Raw genomic sequence first — 26768 nt, 5'->3', positions numbered from 1 at the left:
ATTGTGCCTTTATTCTATTTAGCGGTTCTTGCTTAATGATTTTGACCTCCTTAATAATTTTGCAACAGGGGAAGAGAAGGGGTGGCCATGAAGGAAGGCTTTATTAATTGTTTCTATTTCACAGTAAAGCCATGGAAAATTGCCAGAGCTATCACGGTAGAGATGGTGCTTTTATTCTATTTGGCGGTTTTTGCTTAATGGTTTTGACCTGCTTAATAATTTTACAACAGGGGAAGAGAAGGGGTCCCCATGGAGGAAGAATTTGAGACAAGAAGCTACGGATTCTTAATCTGTAATGTGTTTTCTTATTTTGTTCTATATCTGTTTATCGTTGTGTTTCTCTGTCAACTCTGTCTAAGGCGGTGTTTAAACTTTAATGTTTGACAGTGAATTTGGGGAGATGAGAACACACGCTGGAGAAGAGTACAATAGTGCCAGAGGATGTTCGTATACCTTTTTGTCTTGTTCATTCTATTTTGTTAGGCGAGCAATATTAGGTAAGTACTGATTCTTCTTTTCCTGTTCCTTGAGAGAGAGAAAGTATCGATTCTTCTTTTCCATTTCCTCAAAAACAGAGAAAACATTTTGTCATTCTCGCTATACTATCTGCAGGCACAAATTCAGTCAATCTATGTAGACAGGCATTCCATCATTTCTTAGATACTTACAATAGACTTATCCCGTAAATCTATATAGTAAAGCTAACCCAGTAGAGGATGAAGGTTAAAATTAATTTATTTAGTGTTGCCCTTTGCTGCGGCATTTTTATTTTATTTTGTTGCATATTAGCCAGAATTGATGTTTCTCGGTATTCTTAACATGGTTCCAGAGTTAAAACATTTTATCTATTATTTAACACTAGTAAGGGCTTTAATTTTTTGCACAGAGCAGCGATAGTTGCCTTATGGTCTTATTGATATAAACCGTGTGCAGCTTTTCATATTTTTTTGGCAGTTGCTTGCATTTTGGTTAATTACTTGAAACAGGTAAAAAGGTTTATAACGGGGCTCACCACAAGGAATCGAAGATGACAGCTCAGGTTTGTTTTGTTTTTTTTTAAGCCGTGACTCTATACTTGTCTTTCCCTCTCACAAATCGTTTGCAGTGGAATTGCAGGGAAAGGATGAGGTAGAGTTACTTGATTTTCTTGGAGGAAGAAGAGGACACGAAAGCCTTTCGTACTTATTTTGTCAGTGAAATTGAGAACAGGGGATGGGGATGGTATACATAAGATCTTTTCATACTCATTTTGTGCGAAGATGGGGTAGGTATGTGCCAAATCAATGGATAGTCACTCATGTAGCCCTTTCTGTACTTTCCTGCTAGGTGAACCGTTAACCCCATAGAAGATGCAGTTAAGCCAGTGAAAAAGTCATGCTAAACGGATGTAAAATAACTATCTAGAAATCTGTTTTACCAAATTTCACTAAAGATATTCTGAAGTAAGTTCAACCAGAAGTCATATAGATGAAAGGCATATTGTGAGCTACGCTACTTGTGCTTCTGCATTTGTTTAATTGGGGGATTATTTGTTGCAGGATGTACGACATAATGGAAGAAGGATGGTAGAGATGAAACTCATTGGAGTGGAAGAGTTTGATAGATGATTTTGTTGGGTGGATTAATATACTTATAACTTCGAAAGTTTTGTTTGTAAGAGTTGTTTTATAATCATAAGCTTTTTATTCGTAAAAGTTGTTGCATACAGAGGTTAAAGTTTGTTGTTGTTGTTTATTTCAATTATAGATTAAATGTTTTTATTGATTATTTCATTTTAGAATGATATTTGTTTCAACAATAGATTAAATATTTTATTGATTATTTCATTTTAGGATGAGATTGGTTTGTTTTTAATTTTTTTAATAGGTTTTGGTTATTTATTTTAGCTTGATTTATGGTTTGAAATGAGTCACGATTAGGTTACTAGGGTTAGCTATCTACGAAGAAGATGAAATCAAGAATATTTTGTTTCAACTTAAAAGTCTCGGATGTTTTTCCTATGTAGGTTTGTTTATCTTGATTGATTATATCATTTATATTTAATCTTAATCACTTTGGAGATTGATTCATTTTCAATCTTTCTTTGCAGTGGTTGCAAAGATGTGATTACGTGTTGAAGAAGGAGAAATGTTGATAAAGAATACGATCAGGCTACTAGTCAAAATCAGGTAGGCAGACATTTTTTTTCATATTCTTTGTTAGATGGTTATTCTATAGCTAACTCCATAGGTTATTTGACTACTCTTATTATTGCTAGTTTTCTATTAATTTGATGGGTGCTTAAAACTATTATTTAGAAATATTTTTGTTGAAATTTCATTAAATGATATAGATGACACTAGTATTTTTGTTGAAATTTCATTAAATGATATAGGTGACACTAGAAACAAGGTTAGTTAGAAGTTATATTATTATAGATGGTTACAATGACCAAATATGTAAATGTATTAATATCATGTATTGGGTATGTCAAATTTTAGTTTGTTCATTTATTTGAGACGTTTTCCATAGAAATTGCTTGATGTCCATCATTTTTCAGCAACTCATATTTCCTCTCTGGTCAGAAATTGGTGTGGGTGGTCATGATTGGGATAAGGTTAAAAATTTATAGAATTTTTAGTTCCAGTGAGGAAAATAAGCTTCCTAAATGCAAGCTAGTCTTTTCTTCGAAATGCAAAATATCATTACTTCGATACCAAATTAGTGTGAACTTATTCACCATAATAAGAAATTAGAAGTGTAATAAATCTGAATCCATAATCACAAATGTAATGCATTAGAATAAAACAAGATAGATGATAATTTGATTAATACAATAACAATAACTAATCTAATACCATATTTGTCAAGTTCTATTTTTAATTATGTTTTTATAAAATATGTGATATCTATTTACTTAGATCACTTTACTATGGTGATTGTCACATATAGTGATAAAGACTTCCCCAAATTTAAAACAAGGCTAAGTAATTATTAAAACTAACTAAAAACTCATTTAACACAATTAATATATTCATATCAATAATTTACCAATTAATTCTTAATCAATGAGCCATTATCCAATAAAATTCAAAAAATAATTAACCAATGCCTTATCTGGCTTCCTGCCAATCTCGAACAATTATCTTCACCACTTATTATAATTCCTAAACACCCACTTATTATAATTCCTAAACATATTATTGTCATTCAGTTTATATAATTTTCCCTCAACTTATTATTGCTATTTATTTCATACAATTTTTTTTTAAATAAAAATAACTGATATAAAGAAAATATTGATCAATTATCACTTTTATTACAATTTCTGATTTTTAGATGTTTAAATTATACATTATATAAATCTTATATACATCTTAACCATCAACATTTCCATATAGCCACAAATATTTAATTAGGAAAAATGCAAAAGAAAAAAAAAAACTCACTCCTCTAACCTCGCTAGCAAAATATTCCACCATGCTTTTTCTCTCACGCGCGAACAGAGATTATGCTAATGAAAAATATGTTCAAATAAAACACAGCTTGATAGAGTTTGAAAGAGAGAACAACCATATTCTAGCAACATTTACAAAAGCTACAAAATAGAGGAATTCAAATTTGCTTTCGACTGCGAGTTCAAATTTGTATGAATTCGAACTGTAAGTGGGATGTTGATGGCATGTCCACCCCTCCCAAAAAGCTATCAGTTCAGAGACATTGGGACCGTTTGAAAGGGAGAGTATATAAGACAATCTCCTACATTCATCTCATATTTTTCTTTTCTCCTCTGCATTGCGGCCTTGTTTCCGGTCTATGTTTGTTTCCTCTGTTGCATGGCCATCTAAGTCACCGGATTCGTCCTAAACCCCCTGCGAATCCCGAATCCGGCGAATCCGACACGATTCGGTCCGGATTCGTGTCCAAATCACAGGACACGTCGTGTCCGAGGGCGTGTCGCGATTTTCAAAAGCGTGTCATGATTTTAGGACACGTGTCCGGTTTCCAGGACTCGCTAAGCTCAGCGCGGGAATGAAAAGGGCGTGTTTGCTCATTAAAATTGTCATTTGGCAAGTGATTTGTGCTGTTGGAGCAAGGAGTAAAGCATTTTGGCAGCTTCATGATCAAGTCTAGGCCCTAGTATTGATATGCTATTCATGGTAATGTTAAATTCTTAAAGTAAAAGTGACATTCTCCTTAATCTTCATTTTCATCCTTTTACTTAAATTTTTAACATTACCATGAAATGACTCAGGATGTTTGAGAGTGGTTCCGGCCTCATTGGATTTCATATGGAGAAAGTAGAATTTTAGATTTCATTCAAAATCCAGCAAACTTATCAGTTTTTCAGGATTTTAGGATTGGGGGATTGCAATGTTTCCATTGAATTTTTTCATTTATTAGGGTATGGAACCCGTATTTAATCAAGAGCACCAAACCAAGAGCTTCTGAATATGTCGCTCCCGCTCCCATTTTCACTCCCACTCCTCGCTTTCGCTCCCGCTCCCAAGTAACACTGTTCCTGATGATATGCGTCTGGACACCACTGTTGAGTTGGCATTGGCCAACATGGATCTCAATGATCCAGTGCTAGAGCCTGTTAGATTTGATGACTTAGAGGGGTCAACCTCCATACCAGCAGATGCAGAGGCGGGGACCATGATGATGGGGACAGTGATGCTGATTCTGATGCTGATTGATGCCTTGAGGCTTGTATACCTGTAGTTGTTTTATATTTTCTATTTCTATTTTCCATTGGCATTGCACCAACACTACCTATGTAACACATTTTGATTTGATGACTTAACGAGAAAACTACAGTTGTCAGTGTGTTTATCTTACTATCTTGTAGTTGTAAGTTGTCTTTCAGTTATGAATTATGAATCATAATTTAAATTTTTAATAGATTTATCATTTATGTGACCAGTACCACTGACATTTATTTGAATTTTGTATGTACTATGAATGCTAATAGCTATAGATGAAGATCTATGTTTGAAATCAATAAATTTGTATCATTAATTAAAATTTGTGTAAGAAATATGATAATATCTAATTTTTAATATATATGTATATTTTTTAAATATATATATGTATATTTTTTAAATATATATATATATATATATATATTTAATAAAATAATATATAACGTGTCCTAACGTGCCCTGTTCCGGGGGGTCAACGTGTCTGAATCCGACACCACGAATCTCGAATCCTACGTGTCCCGAATCCCCGTGTCAGGTGACTTAGATGGCCATGCATTTTGGATTTTACAGGTTTTTCCTTTGATTTTCCGTTTTGATTGTTTTTTTTTCATGTCTTCTTGCATTGTTTGCCCAAGATATTTTATTTTTTTGTTGTTATGCAGAGGAGAAGAATGCTAGAGATGAAATGCTTATTATCCATTGAATTGGAGGAGCAGGTATGCCTTTGAAAAGTTTTTCAGCATATTTAGTAAGTTTGTACAGTTAAAAGCCGACTGGTAGACAATGGCTATGCAGATAACTTAAACTGTTCAACAGTTTTTATTCATTGTCTCTATTTCACAGTGAAGCTGTGGAAAATTGCAAGAGCTATCACGGTAGAGATTGTGCTTTTATTCTATTTGGCGGTTCTTGCTTCGTGGTTTCGACCTGCTTGATAAATTTGCAACAGGAGTAGAGAAGGGCTCGCCATGGAGGGAGAATATGACACAATAAGCTACGGTTTCTGAATCTGTAATGTGTTTTCTCATTTCTTTCTATATCTCTTTATCCTTGGGTTTCTCTGTCAACTCTGTCTAAGGTGGTAGTTAAACTTTAAATGTTTGTCGTGGTTAAACTTTAAATGTTTGTCAGTGCGTTGGGGAGATGAGAACACATGCTGGAGAAGAGTACGAGCGTGCCAAAGGATGTTCGTACGCCTTTTTGTCTTATTCATTTTCTATTATGTCAAGCGAGCAACATTAGGTAAGAAGCAGTATCGATTCTTCCTTTCCCATTCCTCAATATATACGTAGACAGGCATTCATTTCTTAGATTACTTAGAAAATAGAGTACCCCGTAGAGTTATTCAGTATTGCCCTATGCTCATTGTTTGCTGGGGCATTTATATTTTATATTGTTGCATATGGTCTAAATTGATGTTTCTCGGTATCGTTGATAGGGTTCTGGAGTTTAAACGTTTTTATCTATTATTTAACACTCATAGGGCTTTAATTTTTTTCACAGAGCAGCGATAGTTGTCCTATGATATAGACCATTTGCAGCTTTTCATATTTTTTTGGCAGTTGCTTGCATGTTGGTTAATACTTGAAACAGGTAAAGAGGTTAAGAGCGGGGCTCGCCACAAGGAATCGAAGATGACCGCTCAGGTTTGTTTTGGTTTTTTTTTGAGCTGTGTCACTATACTTATCTCTCCCGCTCACAAATCGTTTGCAGTGGAATTGCAGGGGAATGGATGAAGAATACTTACTTGGGTGTCTTGGAGGAAAAAGAGGACACGAAAGCCTTTCGTACTTATTTTGTCAGTGAAATTGAGGACAGGGGGGTCAGGCTGTGAGATTACGACATTTTGGTGGTTTACATAAGATCTTTTAATATTCTTTTGTGTGAAGATGGCGTAGGTATGTGCCATATCCATGCAGCCTTTTCTGTACTTTCCAGCTAGGTGAACCGCTAACCCATAGAAGATGGGGTTAAGCCAGTGAAAAAGTCTTGCTAAACAGATGTAAAACAACTATTTAGAAATCTGTTCTACCAAATTTCACTAAAAATATTCCTAAGGTTGGTTAACCAGAAGTTATATAGATTAATAGCATATTGTGAGTTGTTTTACTTGTGTATTTGCATTTGTTTGATTGGGGGATTTATTTGATTGCAGGATGTACTACAGAAGGGAAGAAGGATGGGTGGAGATGAAACCCATTGGAGTGGAGGAACTTGATAGATGATTTTGCTTGGTGGATTAATATGCTTATAGCTGTAAGAGTTGTTTCATAGTGTAGGAGAGGTTAAACTTTTTCTATGATTATTTCAATCATAAAATAAATGGTTTTATTGATTATTTCATTTCAAAATGGTGCTTATTTGTTTTTAATTTCTTTGATAGTTCTTTGTTATTTATTTTGGCTTGATTTCTGATTTGAAATGAACTCTGATTTGCAATAGGTTATAGGGTTCGACGAAAAAGATGAGACAAGGGATGTTTTATTTCAATAAAATAAAAACTGTCCAATGTTTTTCCTAAGTAAGTTTGTTTATTTTGGTTGATTATATCATCTATATATAATTGTTATCACTTTGGAGATTGATTCCTTTTCAATATTTCTTTCCAGTCATTGCAAAGATAAGATCACATGCCGAAGAAGGAGAAATGCTGATAAATAATACAATCAGACTACCAGTCAAAATCAGGTAGGTAGACTTTTTTTTCATATTCATTGTTTAGATGGTTATTCTATAACTAACTCCATAGGTTATTAGGTTATTCTTCCTATTGCTAATTTTCTATTGATTTAATTGGTGGTTAAAACTATTATTTAGAAATATTTTTGTTGAAATTTCACTAAATGATATAGATGATTACACTGGCCAACTATGTAAATTTATTAATGTCATGTATTGTGCATGTCAAATTTCAGTTTGCTCATTTATTTGAGATGTTTTCCCTAAAGATTGTTGAATGTCTATCATTTTTCAGCATCTCATATTCCCTCTTTGGGTCAGAAAAATTCGTGTGGGTGGTCATGATTGGGATGAGGTCGGTTAGTGCTACTTTGTGTGTAAGCTTGGATTTTGTGGTGCACAACTTTGTTAGGATGAGGAGAACTAGATGCCACCTGAAGTCCCCAAAGATACTAGGGTTGTAAATTCATCTTTGCTCAGAGAGAGACTAGCATTTTAAATTCATCTTCACCCCAATTATTTGATGTCATAAATGTAGCCATTGATCATTAATAGAGTTAAGAATCCTTATTTTTTCACAATTAAATACGACTATTTGTGTTTCAATGAGGATATCAAGACCCTCCCAAGGGATCTACGGTGTGGAATTTGGTAACCCGGAACAAACACCTTATCCAATAGCATGCCTTCTGGGAGGTTTGCAATGGCAAAACGACCCGATTTTGGACGGAATCTTGGCAGCAAAGGGAAAAAATAGTGGAAAGATAGGAACTCAGGGAGATATACCAGCAAACCAAGGATAGTAATATGCATGTGGTGAAACATTATTGGAAGGAAGAACAAGATGCGGAAAGTTGGAGGAGATGGAAGACAAAAGATGACTGGGAACAAGCGGCAGAAACAAATCAATGGGAAAACCTAGACAAAGAACTAAGGACAAGGCAAATAACAATCCGTCAAGACCCGGGCATCTTGAGATGGGGCTACACCACTAAAGGTACCTTCACCATAAGCGAAGCCTACGATATCCAAGTTAGACAAGAACAGGAAGGGCAAGATATCATATGGAAAAAAATCTGGAAAGGTGGGTGGTGGCCAAAGGTAACCCACTTCCTCTGGATGGTTAGTAAAGGACGCATATTGACCTGGGATTAGTTGCAGAAATGAGGCTTCCAGGGGCCCTCCTTCTGCTGGCTATGCCACCAACACTGGGAAGACATGGAACATATCCTCAACACTTGCCAGTTTGCAGAACAGAAGTGGAGGCAAATGCAAGGAGTTTTTGAAAGGATGGACAGAGACCAAAACAATATCAAAGGAACAATTCTCCTGTGGCGAAATCATATCTATTCCAGCCCTGTAGTAAATCGGGCTTGGAGCCTAGGCCTAGGATTCACCCTCTGGGCCATATGGAAGGAACGAAACCATAGAATCTTCAAGAACAAAGTAACTCCGCAGGAAAAAGTATGGGAAGGTATTGTCCAGAATATAAGGGAAACAATCCTGGCAGAAACATGGCACAAAGAGGACTGGCAAGTGCCGCCCCAAGAAGCCCGAATCTTACAAAAGCTAAATCTAGCCCCGAGGATGATCGACACCAAAGCATGGAAGACAAGCAACGTAGGCATGACCTCCGGGTCCCATTTTACCCCCCCGAAAGAAGGGTTTATAAAACTTAACTTTGATGGGGCTTCCAAAGGAAACCTGGGAGAGGCAGGTCTTGGTGGCCTCTTTAGAGACCCCCAGGCTAACACCCGTCTCATCTATGTAGAGAGCTGTGGGATTGCCAGTAACAATGAGGCAGAGTTTGCTGTAGTACGACAGGGCCTCTTAATAGTTGTCAGAATGGGATATAGAAACCTGGAAGTGGAAGGGGACTCAAGCCTAGTTATAAATACAGTGGCAAAATTAAACAATGGCACTAAGTGGGACAAACTTAGCCAAAGCTGGAGGACTGCAAGACTTATCCAGGAGATAGGAGAAATCATTCCCAAATTTGACTATATACAGGTCAAACATGTCTGGAGAGATGGAAACAAAGGGGCTGATTTCTTGGTTAACTGGGGATGTAAGCGTCAACAGGACATGATGGAAAAGCAATGGCCGGTTCGACCATGGGATACAACATTTGAAACCCTGGAGGCAATTTTGGCCCAAGACGTCAGGCAGAGCCAAGAAAGCTGAAACCAGACAATCCAAGCTCTTGATCGGGATGCGGGTCGATGTTAGAGAGGCTAGGTTGGGAGGTGATATGGGTAGTACGAAGGCCATAATGACCGTTTCCCCCCACATGCTCAAGGCAGGGGGTGTGGTGTCCTTCAAAATGAATGCATGGATGGTGAGTGGGCAAGGTGGCAGAGAAAGGAATAAGGAAGGGTGGCGGAGAAGGTTAAGGCATTCAACGTGCAGGATAGGAGAGAGCAGTTGTGGAGACGGGAGGCGACTCAGAGCTGGGGAGGGGTGAAGGCAAGCAAGGAACCTTGGCTGCGGACAAGAAATGGATTCCCGGTATGTAATTTGGTCCTGCTCCTGTGTTGATTCCATGATTTGGCTTGGGGGAAGGGAGGGGCAAGCGACCGTTGCAATGGGGATTAGCTTTGTATGGGATGCATTGGGGGCGGAAAGGGTATGCCATGGCCTGGTTCTGCGTTCTGATTCTATCCCAATCGAACCAGAACCTTGGTTGCGGAATTGGCAAATGCAGGCTGAGAAGATATGTAGGTCTATCCTTAGTCTCTCAGGCCAGGGGAATAAGGGATAGTGGGATTGCCATTCTTGGGGGGTTGGGTGCTGAAGAGAGAGGCACGAAAGAGATGAGGGCAGGGGGATGGGAATTCAGCCATGGCAGTAGGATGCAGAGAGATCCTTGGGAAACTGGGCACCCGCATAGCACTGAGGGCAAAGCTAGGGATCCCGGGCAGTAATCTGGGTGGAGGGGCAAGCAAAGCCATGGCTCGCATCTGCTGGTTGAGGGTGCAAAAAGTGGGTATAATTGCAGGTGTCCTGCCAGGCTTTGGACGGGCCTGTGGGCTTGGCTCTAGATGCAGTGGGACGATCGACAATTGAGCCATAACAAGGGGGAGGGGTACTATGAGGAGCCCTGGGAGAAGAGTCTGAAACCCACTTCCCTTGGCCACTTGTAGGCTTTGGGCTACCTTAACACTTAGGTGGAGAAGTATGTAAGAGCGACACTATATGAATGGCACAGATGGGATGTTGAGCAAGGTTTGACGAACCTAACTTTGTTTGGATGTCAACAGGGCTCCACTGCACAGGTTATGGCTCGAGCAGCGAGAGGACGAGGGCGTGGTAGGAGAGGTCCAGCTCCCGGACAGACAAGGGGCTGAGCACGTCAGAAGCTCGCAAGGGTCGTAAGCTTGTCGAGAACCTCATAGCAGAGGCAACAACGGCATACCGAGACGGGACAGACATGGAAATTCAAAAGCTAATTGAAGATTGGGAAGCGGAGATTAAGCAGGAAAGTGAATTAGAGGAAGAACTCGACAATTGGAGGACGTTGGTCCTAGACCCAGGGAATACCTGTGGGAGAATTACTTAGTTTAAACACACCCTTTCTCTGTACTTCTTAATGAAGAGTCTTCTTGGAAAAGCAATGGAAAAAATCTTTGTGGGGATGGCGGTTACAGTGTAGGGCCTGCCAAACTATAAAAAAGATATGGAGAAAATCCTCTTCCAGTTGCACAAAAGACATCAGGATGGATCGAATCGACCACAACATCCCTTGCGTTTTGGAGATGTATGGAATGCCAGGGGCGACTGCTGAAGATCCTGCTCCTGTTGCTTCTGTCTTAGATGAGCAAAAGGACTAGACTCCCCATGCATAGTTTTTGTTTATGCGGTTAGCTTTTAATTTTCCTGTTGCATACGCTAGTTTTTAGAGTTATGTAGTATCTGGACATGAGATTGAGACTTATCTAGCTTGGCTAGAAAGACTGAAAAATTCTGTTTTTGGATGGCTTATAACGCTAACCGGTGGCCAATAGACTTGGTTTCCCCTTGGGGCAAGTTGAGGCCACCTGGTCAACCTGTGTGGTGTAAATTTTCCTATATATAATAGAAAATGGATGGATCTGCCAAGCTTAACAAAAAAAAAGGTGTTTATCCAATTGTAGGAGTCATAGAGATGAACTCTAGATAACAACTATATAAATGCTATTCAAAATTTTGTACTTTTATAGCAAAGCTTAGGTGAATTTCGCAAAACCATTTTAATATCATAATTTGATTTTGTATTTTTATAGCGAAGCCTATGTGAATTTGTAAACCATAATAGAGAATTTTCACCATAACTTGAGCATAGATACTATTTTGGCCATACTCACACCCATCTTTAAAAAGATAAAAAAATACCTATCAAATCACATTATACTAGAAAAGGATTTGAAAAAATTGCAAATTGGGTTCACAAAATTGACCTAGACTTGCATAGTGCATATTCTACATGGTGATCAACCTAACTCAATTGGTGATGGGAGTTTTTCTAAACACACCAAAGTTGAAATTTATAACTTTTATTACATGGTAATCTCTAATTTTTGCGTAGGTGTTGCTTGTAATCTCGTGAATAGCGAAATCAGATAATGTTTTCCTTGTATCAATTATAGTCTTGTTCTCCCAATCCATTGAAAAGATGCACTTTTAGTTTGTTTTTCAAGAGGGTCCTCAAGTCAATCTCAAATGCGTTTCCCTCCATCCATCATTGTAGAGATTATTTATGAAGGAGCATGAGTTGTGATGCACATCATAATCTCATTTTTTCGTAGTCCATCCATCTTGAGTCTGACTATATCTTTTGCATTGGAGCTTTCCTTAATTCAAATAAATATACTTTCTATTTTAGCCGGATGATTTTAGGATTTTCTTTTTAAATTAAATGTCAATTTTTTTTTGAAATAAAATGTCAAATTTATGCCACTCATTCAAGTCACTTGGTGCTCAAAGGCTTTGAATCTTTGTACTAACAAGATGAGATTTATTATACATGCTTCCCTCATTAATCATGGCATCAGACTCCATATTTTCAAACTAAACATTGTTTTCTCAGAATGAAGCTTTTGATATTTGAATGCTATAAGATTTAAACTAGTTACCAAATATATTTTCCCAAATGAGAGGTAAATATGTGTTCCCTCATGAATCCCCATACACAATCATTTTCTATCAGATCCCATTTAATTCTTTTGGATTGCTTTTTGTCCAATCATATATCCCACTTCCCTCATGGATTATTTTTTAAAGCATGAGTGCAAGTCATGCATCTTGGTCGGTTTGTCTACTTGCTACCTAGAGTTTAACTAATTTGAATCAAGCTTTGTTTGTGTGCCTACTATTTGGATTATTTGTTGTTGCCATAAATGAGATTGACATCCAAACTTGCAAAAATCTTTCTTTCTTACTTATTTTTACAACTTAATTATTTATATTTTGCAAGGGGAGCTCAATGACTTTGTTTATTGCAAGGGGAGGTCAATGAATTTGTAGGAAATAATATATTTGCTAAACTCATCTCAGACAATGGCCTAAGGAACCAATTCAATTTTGTTTTGGGATTTTTCAATGGTTGTGAAGGAATTTATCCCCCTTCTTTCAGTTTGGTGTTTTTACTAACTCATCTAAACATAATAGGCTAATGTGAAAGGAGTGGATAAATGACGTAATTATTTTTCTTTTACTATGACATATGCAAAACATGGAAAACATGAAGCAAAACGCATCGAAACAAGTACAACTCCAACAACCTATATTATTAAATCTTCTCTTTTTAGCCTATCATTGCTTTGTCCTCATATTTACCTTGTACCTTACTTGGCTTAAGCTAGCTCTTGAGCCATCTGCTTCCTTTAGATTGTGACAAGTATTTTGACTTCTGAACTATTTGTTACATTTTTTGTTACCCCACTATGTCCCCACATTAGAGTCTTGAACTAGTTCATAATTTAAGTGGGTTCCTTGTGGTTGAATCCCACTATTTGTGGGTTGCATTCATTGCTTTTTAGGTAAAAACCCTTCCCCCCCTCCCATTCCCTTTCTAGTTCCTTTACCCTCCCTTTTAAATAATTGCTCCCCTTGTCTCCCAACAAGGCCTTTTTCATTGGTGAATCCTTTGGTATCTCTTCTAACCCTTGTGGTTTTTGTCCCAAGTCCACATTGCATTGTTTTGAGAAAGATTTTGAAGAATGTAACTAGGTTCGGTCTTCATAATTGTATTTGAGTCATAATGAAATGTATTTATCAAAAGAATGAAAAATAGAATTTTTTTAATTATTATTGTGACACATTAAAGCATGGGTTTCATGCTTGGGTCATCATGTTTTAGGTCAAAGTTCCCCATTGAGGACTTCTAGGATTTATACTGAGTCATTAGAGTCATTTTCCATTTAAAGAGACGCTTCTTGGGCTTTTGAATCATGTAAAAAGAATTAATATTGAGTAAAATAAGTCATTTGTCACGTCCACACCAAGTTGACCTCAAGGAAATCAATTCAGCCTCAAACAGGGTAATTCGACCTCATCAGAAGGCTATATATTGGAGTAGTTCGATATCCAAGAGAAGGAGCAAAAAAAGTGCGAAGTTGTAGAAGAAGTAGAAGGATTGCTGGAAGATCGGATTTCTAGAACATCTCTTTGAGACGTGTAAAATTGTTGGGTTACTTCTAGAAGATCGAAGATTTTGTTGGGCTACTGCTGGGTCGAAGTTCTGTTGCTGTTGCAAGTTAGGTCGAAGTTATTACTGAAAGGGTTATCATCTACTGAAGGAAGAAAAGGCTGCCTTGGTGTGGAGGAAGACTATGTCTAGGTCAAGAGTCTTGGATTATCTCGTGAAACTATTAAGGAAGAGTTGTTGACTAGGTTTTCCCTAGATAGGGGTTTTCCCTAGCTGTTTTCCTACATCTGGTGTCTGTGATCTTTGTGTTATTGTTTTGATAATTACTTGGTGAACTACAGATAAAAGAGGAACATAATAAAACATAAGAATATCACAAGTAATTATCAATATAAATAAAATATTTCCGCCTTTCTGATTTTCTAACAAAAGAGGCCTTCTTGTTCCTTTTCATTTTAGGACCTTGTCTCTCTCCATGTCCCTTGGTGCATTAGATTTCTTATGCCCTTCCTCTATTTTTGACTAGCATTGTCCTTACCTAAACAATTATCATGCCTACTCTCACCCATGTTGGTGAGGCCTCTTTTCCTTTCTCTAGATTTATAAGACAACTTTTGCTCCAATCCCTAATACTCACTTGGCCTTGCTTCTCTGGTTGTTCCTTCTTTAACCTTGATTTGCTTTCTTTGTAGCCTTTGCTCTTTTCCAAGGGAATCCTCTACTACATTGTTTTGTTCCCTCTTTATTTTTCTCTTGTTCTATATCTTTTAATAAGTAGGGTAGTTTAGTAGATCCCTTTCTATAGGCAAGATTACATCCTCCTATCACTGTTAGTGGCGTGGAAACTTGTACAACTTTACTTTGCACATTGCCTCCATTGATCCATTAATCGTCCATGAAGGTTATAAAGAAGGTATTTATCCTATTATCATTGTCAATAGCCTAGAAGCTATTACAACTTTCTTTTCCAACCTTCCTCCATATGCTCATTCTCCCCTCTTTGGTTTTCCGTTTCTTGCAATAGCTTGCCCACTTGCATAGCCCACATGGTATGCCTCACCCTAACTAACCTTTGACTCAAAACCATTGTGTGCCCTACCTCTTAGGCTTGTTTGCATCCCCAAGTTAGTCTTAGCCTTGCCAATGACACGCTTTTATGTCATAATTAGTGTGAACCATTGCTCTTGTAGTGTTGCCCATCATAGTTTCATGACTTTATCTCATCTATAATTTGTTGTCCTTTGTGCTTGAAAGTGTGTTTGTGGTCCACATGTGCCAAACCCTACATTAGTCATTTGTTCTTTTGCTATTTGTCACTCGACACTTCCTTCCCTCCATGCCTTGAGCATAAGCCTTCCTACTTTGGCTTCCTTGCCTTGAGTTATTCTAATACTTCTTTTGGGCACCTCCAATGCAATGAGGGAAAGTTTTCTTGTTTTTTTCTATTTTATGAGTGGCAAGTCCATTGGTTGTTTTCTAAAATGTTGGCTTAGAAAAACTTGGGGGCTTGGTGCTCTTGCATGGTCATTTTTGACCTCTCAAATGCCATTTCAATCTCTAACCTCTTCTTTTGGTCTATTCCTAGTATGGTGTCTTGGTCTCCCTTTCAACCTCACTATTGCCCTTTTTGGCCTCATGGCATCTCTTTTTGGTCTCTTGCCCCCTCTTTTGGCGTTTCGGCCTCCCTTTAGCCTCTTAGCCCTCTTTTTGGGCCTCTCAACAAACATTTAGACTTTTGGCCTACCTTTGACTATTATTATCTCAATCCATCTTCTCCTTATCCTAATATGTTTTTTGTTGCTATAGGCGATGTTAGAGCACAGGTCTAGTTTACTTGTTGGTAAAAACGGAAGCACATCCTTCCTCCTCTTTTCTTATAATCACCCAATCATCATTTCTCTTCATCATTACCCCATTGTGTGAAGGAAATATTGGTGAAGAGTCAAATAGTTGGGTTCATTAGTGGTAGAAACCATGTTTTCACTATATAGGTCATTTTCCCTTGACGACGAGAAAAATATAGCACAAAAAATTTGACATTTCATGCTATTTTGCCCAATGACTTTGGAAAGTTCTCCAACTTGACACAATGGTTCATTATTCTTTTCCTATCTCTTTTTCTACCCTTAATTTAATTTATTTAATTGGTCTTTCTATTGTAGTGGACACTTACCAACATTGACTAATCACATCATATTATTAGCCATTCCAATACTATTGTCACCGCTGTTCTCTATCCAAAAGAAGGGCCAACCAAAAGTTTTGAATTTGACTTCTTGGTTTAATGTGTAGGACACATACATCTAATTGAATTGGTTTATTGGAGGGTTCCTTGCCTTTTTCTAGCCTTTGTTTTTGTTAACGAATCCTCTGCTAGGTGGGGCCTATGTGTCTTTTTCTTCATTTGGGAATCAAACGTTTGTCCTTTTCCTTTTGGTCACGCCTTTATAATTTGGAAATTCCCACCCTTTGTGTCCTTGTGTTTCTAAGCCCGTGGACAAAAACTTCATTAATCAAAGGAAGACAAACCCAAAATCGCTAGGAAATTAGGTGGTTTGATTGAGTGAAAGTTGTAATATAAACAAAAAAATATCAGCCAATAGAAAGTAGAGAAAAATTGTGGATGAATTGTTCAATTATCATTCTTCATCAAGGCCTCAATAGGCAATTAGAAGTTAAAAAGCGAAGAATAAATTTTAGAATATTATCCAACCCTATTACAACTAGTCCTCCATAATTTAATAGACCCTCGAGTCTACCTGAAGGATGTGCTCTCATTCTATTAGATATGAAAGTGAATGTAACATGGATGCAATCTAGTATGTTCGAAATCCATGCATCCCAAGTCTAGTCTATGCTTTAACTAGAAAACAAAAACACATTGAGAATGCATAACTCTAAAACTTTTGCACATAAGAATATACCAACAATTAGATCAATGCACAAGACACAGAATTTAACACCCTAAAATTATTTCTTATTAGTCCTTCAATAAGAAAGCTTATTGCTCCCGTACCAGGGGAAGTGGCCCTTTACAATCCTTCGTAAAACAAAATACACAAAGAGGAAATTACAATTGTTTTGTCTCTTCAAACTGCTGTCTTAGGGCACCTTGCAAACCTTGCACAAGTTAGCCCTTCTGCTTGGCCACCGTTGTGGCACAAACTAGCAGGCTTTGTGAAGAGGCAAAAGCTAGAGGGCACAACAACACTTGGGACAGAGGCCCACTGTCACCACAACCCAAGTCCCCTACTCTTCTCAGATTTTCACTAATGGGAGGAGTCCCACTACTACTCACTTGTGATGAATGTCTTTGTGATAGGTTTGAAGTGAGGTAAGGTAGCTCATTTGATGGAAAGTTCAACAAAGGTGCAAGCTCTGGGAGAGGCTAGAAATACCTTCCATGAAAAAACCCTTTATAACAAGGTTACCCGAAACCTAGGGTTGAGATAGAACACAAGATATACGTAATATCCTAGGTTAAGGTAGATGAGAGAAAAGGCAATGATAAATTTACTTCAACAAGTACCAAAATTTTGCCTCAAACAGTCCCCAAGTTGAACGATTAGCCTACTAGGGTTCCCTCTTGGTATGAAAACTAGGGCTTTCAAATTTATGGATGAAATCTAGGTGGGTGCCCACCAAATTTGGTGAAGAGGTAGTCTTACACCTAACATTGATGTTTAGGCTCCTAGATTATTGAAAGAGTACCCTCCTTGAATTTCGCACCAAGCCCTAGTTAAGGCCTCCTTATCCTTAAGAGTACGAAAATATAGGTTAAAAGAGAAATAATTTGAGTTTTTGGTGACCACCAAGGAAATTTGACTAGTGCCTAGACCCTTGCAATTCTCTCTTCAGGGAGACCTAAAGGAACAAACTTTCACTACCCCTTTAGATATTTACCTCTTAGACACTTGTTAATGGAATTTCAAGGATAAAATGCAATAATTCCCTTGGAACATTCATTCATCCACTATAAAAAAAGTAGCACATGCAAAATTCCCAATTGTTACAATTTGAAACAATATTTAAACAATTAAGGCACATTAATAGCTATGAGACATTATTCCATGCATTAAACATTAGCAAAAATCAGAAATTCATCATAAAGGAGCACTTACAAGATAGTGAAGAGTGTATCCATCCATAATAGAAGCTCCAAAAATGAGACAATTTATCTACACATAAAAATGCATCCATTAACCAAAGATCCTCTCCAAAATTGTAGGTCTGAAATTGCCAATGAGACTGAAAATCCAAAGAGTGATGTCGAGATCTCAAATGAGGTCTCCCTAATATGTACAAGATCTGTGAGGTTGAATTACAAATGAACAAGCCCCTGTAATATGTCTTGAATGCTAATTAACCCACCCATGGTTACAAGCCAACCATGATAGCTTTTAAAATTTAATTTATGCCTCTCCTAAGCCCACACAAGGCTAACGTCATGCATGCAAAGAGGCCTAAAGAAGCAACGTCGAGGCCTCTTATGCTAGAACTATGGTAGAGGGACTCAAAAATCATGATGAAGAGGGTGATGTACTCATTATGTTGCAAAACATCTCTGGGACCCCAATTTTGGGTTTGGGGCTCCAAAATGAGTCTCAAAGTGGCTCAAAATAAAGTCGATGCTCCAACAATGAGGGCTCAAGGATGATACATGCCCTCCCATGTATCCCTAGGAAAGAAATAACCTCTGCTGGGCCTTGGATCAACTGCCAAGTGTTGGGTGCAATGTGTAGCCAGCTAGGGCATCATGGTCCAAGTGCATCATCTCTCGAACAACTAGGGAAACTAACAAGATACTAATGGTGTTGAAGAAGCCATTGCATGGAAATCAATGCTTTAGATGAATGGAGGCCCATGGTTCTCAATGTGCACCCTACAAATGCCATTGTTATCCTTTGGAGCGCTTGGATCCTGTATAGGGAGGCCAAGTCCAGGGTGAAAACCCCCCTGCAATCCTGTATAAGATCCAATGCATCTCCTCACCTTTAGACACAATAATTCATTGGTGTAATTGAGTAAATAAGCTTGTTAATCAAGGGAAGAAATGAGACTTCATAATGGGTTTCCCTTCCAAATCTAGGCCTTTGATCATGTAATGGTGTTACCTTCCTGGGTAGGAGTGGCTAATAAAGAACCCTATTGGGTGTTCCAAATTCCTAAAGGGAAGGACATTTTCAAGGTACATCCTTCAATTGGTAGGTGTCATGTGGAGAATGATGAGGTGGATGGTGACACAGGGGTCTCAAGGCCAAACACCATGGGCTCAAGGGTCGTAATGATGAGGGATGTCCACATATTTGAGTGTATGAATGTAGGGTGGAGCAATTGTGGTACATGAGTTGCCCCAACCTTTGTGTTTCCTGTGAAAATTTCTAAAGCGAACAAGTCAGAAATCCTATTGTAGCAAACTGATTTGCATTACCTACTTGTGTTCATTTTAACAAGTTATTTTCAAAATTATTCAGAAAATATTAATGCAAATACATTGTAGCCTACACCAATATACAAATCAAATAATGAAAAATAAATGAGACAATCACACAAAGGACACACTTATTTTTGTACTAAATGTCCTCGGAAAAACCCAATGCGGGAAAACCGGTGTAACAAATATGAGGGTTTTATTATTAAGCAGATTTCTGAATACAACTAGGGTGCCAAATCCAACTCACCCAACAGAGAATAAACCTGGCAGAAGTACCCCTATCCGGAGACAGATATTTTGGCGAATCTAGCAACTGGATGAACAAACCCCATAGGTGACTGTGTTGTTCCCAGTGCTATGTAGTAATGGCTTCTCCAAGCTTTGCGCTGGAACTGCGTCACCTCCTCTAGGAGCTGTGTCACCTTCCTAGTGAGCCTTCCCGGCTCAGAAATCGATTTGCTGAACTACTGCTATCTCTGCCTCACGAAAACCCCAACGTTGCCTCGAAGTGACTGCATCAGCTCCTCTAGCCTCTGTGTCACACTTTCTAGAGTTGCGATGTCTCTACTGGTGCTGCTCTGCCTCTCTGCTATGTATTCTCAGCCTTGGACTGAAGTCCCTCTACCGAACTGCCCCTCTTTGCACTAGAAACTCACTCCGAAATTCTTAGCAAACCACGCCCCATAATTTCAAACTAGCTCAAGTGCCTCTCTTTGTGTGTCTTCTCCAACTGACTCTAAGCCTCCATTTATACTTTTCCTGTTGAGAAATCAACGGCCGAGATTAAGTCTCTAATCAACGACTAAGATTAAATTAGATTTGATCCTTGTCTCTTAGAAGCTTCTCACCCATATTTTCATTAATGCCCATTAATATTTTAATTTTCCTAAGTTTAGACTTAGGAACCCCATTAAAAATATTAATTATTTTAACAAAATACAATTTGGGTGGAATTTCTCCAAATGAAATCTGGGTCTTGGAGATCTCATTTGTTCTAGCCCCTCTACAAAATTTCGGAGCTAGAGCACATCGGATGCTACCCAAAAATCAATACTCCCTCTTAGAGAGGAATGTGCTCTAGCAATACTTCGCAACAGAAGTATCACTCTGATCCATGACATCTGTCTTCTGTGTTGTTGATGCTTGACCTGCTACCCTTCATCCACTGCGCTGTTGCAATTTACAGTGCTGCCCATGACACTGCCACTGTCACTGCCGCATCTGTACTGCAACTCCCTCCCAATATGATGCATCATGTTGCCCATAGCACTGCCACTGCAACTCAGTTGCTGAGAAGTAAGCAACTAAAAAGCCACCCAAAAGTTGACATGTTGGTCAGTCGGGATGTCCCTAGATGTTGAAGCATCCTCTGTTGCTAATCTGTGCTGGCCCGCTGATGCTACAATGTTGTTGTTGTATCTGCTCTGTGCCTCCCACACTGCTGCAACGCTCTACTACGCTACTTTAGACTTTGGCACTCTAGCTCTGCCATTGTTGCTCCATCATCCCTCGCACCAACTGACTCTTGTCATTCTGCTACTGTCATTAAGGGCTCTCGTAGCCGTATGTGATCCAAGAGTTTGGGCACCTAAGAATCCTGCCCCCTTTTTTATTTTTATTTATTTTTATTTTATGTAGTCCTCTTGACTATAGCTCAATATTGCCCCACCTCTTCTCTAGAGGTGCATGAGCACTCATGGTTCTCGTCATCCTTCTTGTCAGCTTGCATTGGAGCAACCTTTGAGTCAAATTTGTCTTCTTTTCCCTTGTTCCGAGGGCATTGCATGGGGAAATGACCCATTTCTCCACATCTGAAGCATTTGACTTTGGATATGTCATTTTTCTTTCTCTTCTGCTGCCCTTGTTGTCCCGCTGATGCGAGAGCCGCATCCTCCTCTTCCTCCTTCTTGCCTCTGATCCCTTTGCTACTGCTTCCTGCCTTGGTCAACCATTTGATCTCTTCCTGTCGAAGCGCTGTCCACATCTCCTTCCAACCGGGAAGAGAAGCCCTACCCAAGATGCTTTGGACAAAGTTTTCCCAGTCTTTAGTGACTGCATTCAAGGCAGTCCTGACCATGAATTCAGGATCTGGTGTAGCCCCTATGGAAGTTAGCTGGTCATGGATCGTTTGCAACCTGAAAAGGAAGGGATCAATTTCTTCTCCCTTCTGCATAGGAAATTGTTTCAGTTGACTCTCAAGCAACATCTTCCGCTGAACGGAAGTTCCCTCATATAAAGTGGTCAAGGCCTCCCACTTTTCCCTTGCTGTGTCTTTCTTAGCAATATGTGGGATCACATGATTCTTGACTTCGCCCAAGATCATGCTCTTTGCTTTTGCTTAAGCCTCCTTGTATTTCTTGACAGGATCAACATCAACCGGAATAATAACCATCTTCAAGGCATAATCCTTGATGCGATTTTTATCCAAAACTGCCAGGGTTTTGGCCTTCCAGATGAAAAAGTTGGATGCTCCATCCAACTTGTCCTGATCCCTCAGTCCATTAATGACCATCTTTGCTCAAATAAATGTCGAACTAGTTCTCTTCTCCCTCTTTTGTTGTTGCCTCAACAAAACTCGGATCTGGATTTCTTCGGCACTAGAAATCCTCTAAGGAACAAGATCCCTCTGAATTTCAATTTCCTTCACTGAAATCCTTCTGCCAATCACTGTCGAACCATTCCTCTCTAATCTCTCTTTGTTGCTGCTTAGCGATGGATCTAGATTTCTTGGCAAGAAATCTTCTGAGGAACTGATTCCCTCTACTTCGCTTCTGCTCCACTAGGTACTATTATGCACCAACAAAATCAGCACCCCACCAACAACTCTAGATGAAATTTGCGCTGTACCTCTAGCCATAGCAACCGGAAAAAGGAGACTCAACAGTGTCTGCGTTGGCCCAGTAACCATTGTGTGCCCTCTGCAACAACAACGTCACCCAATCAGGCTGATGTAGGCTCTGCGTGAGCCTCCCTTGGTGACTACGTCACCCCTCCTCTGCTCTCTTGGCCTGAAATTGCGCTGTCTCTTGGGACAATTGCCTTCACACCTAGATTTTCTTCTGTCCTTTAGCTGATGGCTTCAATCCTCCTTGAGCTGCAATCGCTCTGATACCATGTGAAAATTTCTAAATTGAACAAGTCAGAAATCCTATTGCAGCAAACTGATTTGCATTACCTACTTGTGTTCTTCATTTTAACAAGTTATTTTCATAATTATTCAGAAAATATTAATGGAAATACACTGCAGCCTACACCAATATACAGATCAAGTACTGGAAAATAAATGAGACAATCACACAAAGGACACTTATTTTTGGACTAAACGTCCCTGGAAAAACCTAATGCGGGAAAACCGGTGCATCAGATATGAGGGTTTTATTATTAAGCAGATTTTTGAATACAACTAGGGTGCCAAATCCGGCTCACCCAACAGAGAATAATCCTGGCAAAAGTACCTCTATTCGGAGATAGATATTTTGGCGAATCCAACAACTGGATGAACAAACCCCACAAGTGATTGTACTGTCCCCAGTGCTGTGTAGTCATGGCTGCTCCAAGCTCTGTGCTGGAACTGTGTCACCTCCTCTAGGAGTTGTGTCACCTTCCCAGTGGGCCTTCCCGGCTCAGAAATCGATTTGCTGAACTGCTGCTGTCTCTGCTTCACAAAAACCCCAACGCTACCTCTAAGTGACTACGTCAGCTCCTCTAGCCTCTACGCCACCCTTTCTGTAGCTGCGCTGTCTCTCCTTGGTGCTACCCTGATTCTCTGCTATGTATTCTTCGCCGAATTGCCTCTCTCTGCACTAGAAACTCACTTCGAAATTCTTAGCAAACCACGCCCCAAAATTTCAAACTAGCTCAAGTGTTTCTCTCTTTGTGTGTCTTCTCCAATTGACCGCAAGCCTCCATTTATACTTTTCCTGTTGAGAAATCAACGGTCGAGATTAAGTATCTAATCAACAGGTAAGATTAAATTAGACTTGATCCTTGTCTCTTAGAAGCTTCTCACCCATATTTTCATTAATACCCATTAATATTTTAATTTTCCTAAGTTTAAACTTAGGAACCCCATTAAAAATATTAATTATTTTAATAAAATACAATTCGGGTGGAATTTCTCCAAACGATTTCTGGGTCTCGGAGATCTCATGTGTTCTAACCCCTCCACAAAATTTCGGAGCTAGAGCACATCCAATGCTACCTAAAAATCAACATTTCCATCCTTCTTCATTTTCCTTTTGCCTTTTATTGATTTTTCTTTCATTTTACTACTCAGGGCGCAAGGGAATGAGAGCATGATGTGTATGATATAAGAATGATTACCCCCTTAAGGTGAGACAATTCATTGCCCACTAGGTGATGGCCATAATGATAAGGGGTAAAGCTCATGTTTGGCTTTTGCCCATGTGCTAAACTTCATCTGTCCCAACTATTTTTTGCATTTTGTGGTATATTTCCTTATGTATGTGACCATGATATGCTTTTATCTCGTTTTTTTAGCTACATCAACCTTCGAGGCATCGTTCCAGGGCTGACCCAGACATGTGGACAAGGCGACGGGAATATTATAGCCTTGTGGGCCTAGAGGGTGTAGATGATGAAATAGGGCATGTAATGTATGAAGGGGAGTGAAAAAATGTGGAACGGGAAAATGGGACCACACTACCAAAATTGGGGTTTCCCAAGTAGTGCCCATCCTAATGCTATAAGCCAATAGAGGAGATCCCACGGGACTAGGGTTGAGGATTAACCCCCTAGTTAAGATAAGGGAACTAGAGTATAGTCAAAACCCTTCCTCCTTCCAAGTCGCCCAGTAATCCATACCCAAGTGTACATAAGAAAAACAAGCATAAACACCCAATTACATAATGAAAAATAATACCTTTAGGATTGGATGGCCCACCTTTAAACATACGATCTCGACAAATGGGCGAGACTACACAATGGCTGGTTTAGGTGGAGGAGATAAAGTATCACATCAAAGCTATCTGGTGGCTGTCAGGGGCTGCTGCTGCCGACTGAGGGAGGATACATCGGAAATAAAATCTCTCCAAAGGGGTACCCCACTTTTGGTGGGCTACAGTCACTTTGGCACCTTTGTTAGGCCCAATGACCTTCCTTCCTTAGATGCTTAACAAATTTTAGGCTGCTGTTCGCTCCTGCACTAGATGTTGCTCCTTTAGCCACCTTCAACCATCTTTGGACTACTCCCTGGTGACTTGACAACCCTCTTGGCATGCCCTGCTCACACAACAATCCTAGTTGCACCCTTTATCTGTTAGAACAACCCTTAATCCTTGCTGCTGTCACCTTAGGGCATTCCTAGCCCTTCCAAACACCACAACAGGATACTCCTTTAGCCCTTAACTTGTGACCTATGCTATTGTAGCTTGCTACAACCCTTCCTTCTCTACCAAAAAATATTCCTTTGTTCTTGCGGCCTGTCCCTCTACTGCAACTTCCTTAGAATGGTTGTGGTCTCCTTAGAACAACATTGCAGCCTTTCACACAAGCTTGCGGCCAACCCCTAAGCCTTGCGACCAAATCCTTAAGTCCTTGGCCTGCCTCTTTAGCCCTCACATGCATCTACAAGATTGCGACCTGTCTTTTCTAGGCCTCTCCCCCTCTACATAGAGCTCCATAGGCTTGCAACTTTTCTGCACCACTTCCACTTGACTTCCTTTGTGTTGCCAACCTGCAGCGAGTTCTTTCTAGGGCTTGGCCCTCTTTCTTCAACACTTGGTCTTGTCCTTTAGGCCAGGGTTTGTTCATTTAGACCTTATCTTAGAGCTTTGAATTCTACTCCCAAATTTTCATACTATCTTGTCCATGTTGGTTTATTTATACTCGTTGCAAGGCCATGCGAATGGGTGCGACTCTCGAACTGTTGCGACTCTTTGGTTCCCAACAAACCCTTCATATGCCTGAGTCAACCTACCATTTCTTAAGCCGACTCATCTTTAGCTCAATATAAAAATTATTAAATACTTTTCCTTGGGTGCAAAGCCTATTAACCAAACTAGAAATCCCCAAGGATTTTTCCAATCGGAAACACCTTTCGAGCTACCAAATTTCAACACAACATAGGTATGCCATTATTCCAACAACTGCATCCTCACTTGCTACTAAAAATGGATACGCATTTGCTGAAAACTAGATGTATGCATGGATTTGAATGTAGGTCTAAAGTGTGACTCCCTTTAGGTGCTAATATGATGACCAAACTCCCTATTTGTCTCATCTTCACAGATTTTGTGAACTCAACACATGAATGGGTCTAAGAATAGGCCAACAACACTGAATTTGATGTATTAAAAACAATAGAGAAGATCTCATCTCCAACTAAGTGCATCCTCATTCTCGCATGAAGTATTCCACTAGCTCTTCCAAAGTCATGCACCCCGTAGACTTTCTAAAAGTATGGCTATAATTTCTGACGGGTAAGTGCATGAATATATTTGAGGTCCTGAATGGAGTGTTCCCTCTTATGTCCAAAAAAACCAAGCACAAACAAGAAAAAACCACCAGGGTGATGTGTTCCCTTTGTTCTAATACATAACCGACATATGCTAGAAATAGGTATCAAGAGAATCACATGTTAAGAGTGCCATGGATGCATGTTGCATCTGGTAGTGGCTATAAACTCTCCATACTCCAAAACAGGCAAGGTATTATCTAACATCAATTCTCCAATCCCTAGTTTATCCATATGCCAAAATTAACCAAAACAATTCAATGTGGGAGTGTAGCCTAATAAAAATAAAAAATATATGGTAACTCCACTACATGCATGAGCCTTCGAACTACTGGGAAAAGGATAAGTATGTTGTTGTTTCATCTTATCTCCTCTTTACAAGGGCTATGTAATATTCCTAGTAGAAATTTTACAATGATAACAAAGACATGCAAATAAATAACATATAAAATTTTAGAAATGCATACCCTTAAACCAGAAATTTCTGCAAATCCCCAAACTGGAAAATTTTTATTAATAATATCTGTTGTGGTACAAATTAGTTGGAGAAATTGCACTTGGGCTTGCACAAGGCAAGCTACAAGTACCAGGTGATGAGTACGAGAAAGCCAAATGATTGCAATAATCAACACCTCTAGAAAACTGTGCTGCTGCTCCAAAACTACATTGTTGCTTGACTTTGCCCCCCTGATTTGCCCACTCTAGAGTGCCCAGAAAATTCTATAAAATTAGGAGAGTGCTCCTTGCCAAAACCCAAAAAAACCCAGAAAGGGTTTCCCTTAGTTCCAACTTTCAAAATTTTACCCTTCACAACTTGGCCCTCCACCAAATTCGATTTCTATCACTCTGGCTACTCCTGTCAATCTCTTC

General features: G+C 39.1%; 1 long non-coding RNA gene across 2 annotated transcripts in view; it reads left to right on the top strand.

The window, feature by feature from the left end:
* Positions 1-6031: 6031 nt before the first annotated feature.
* Positions 6032-26768, top strand: part of LOC149241355 (uncharacterized) — a 73868-nt gene continuing 53131 nt past the window's right edge. Inside the window, exons 1-5 of one of the 2 annotated variants that reach the window (XR_016245616.1) lie at positions 6032-6331; positions 6410-6583; positions 6841-6941; positions 7128-7206; positions 7295-7373. This is a non-coding gene — a long non-coding RNA (uncharacterized LOC149241355). Of the gene's footprint in view, positions 6332-6398; positions 6584-6840; positions 6942-7127; positions 7207-7294; positions 7374-26768 lie in introns of both variants that reach the window. The other variant, XR_016245615.1, reaches the window with a different exon arrangement.

Source organism: Pinus tabuliformis, chromosome 8, assembly GCF_031772625.1.
Source record: "Pinus tabuliformis cultivar Carrire ecotype Pingquan chromosome 8, CPIR1, whole genome shotgun sequence".
Lineage (NCBI taxonomy): Eukaryota > Viridiplantae > Streptophyta > Pinopsida > Pinales > Pinaceae > Pinus > Pinus tabuliformis.
This window is presented reverse-complemented; position numbering and strand designations above follow the sequence as displayed.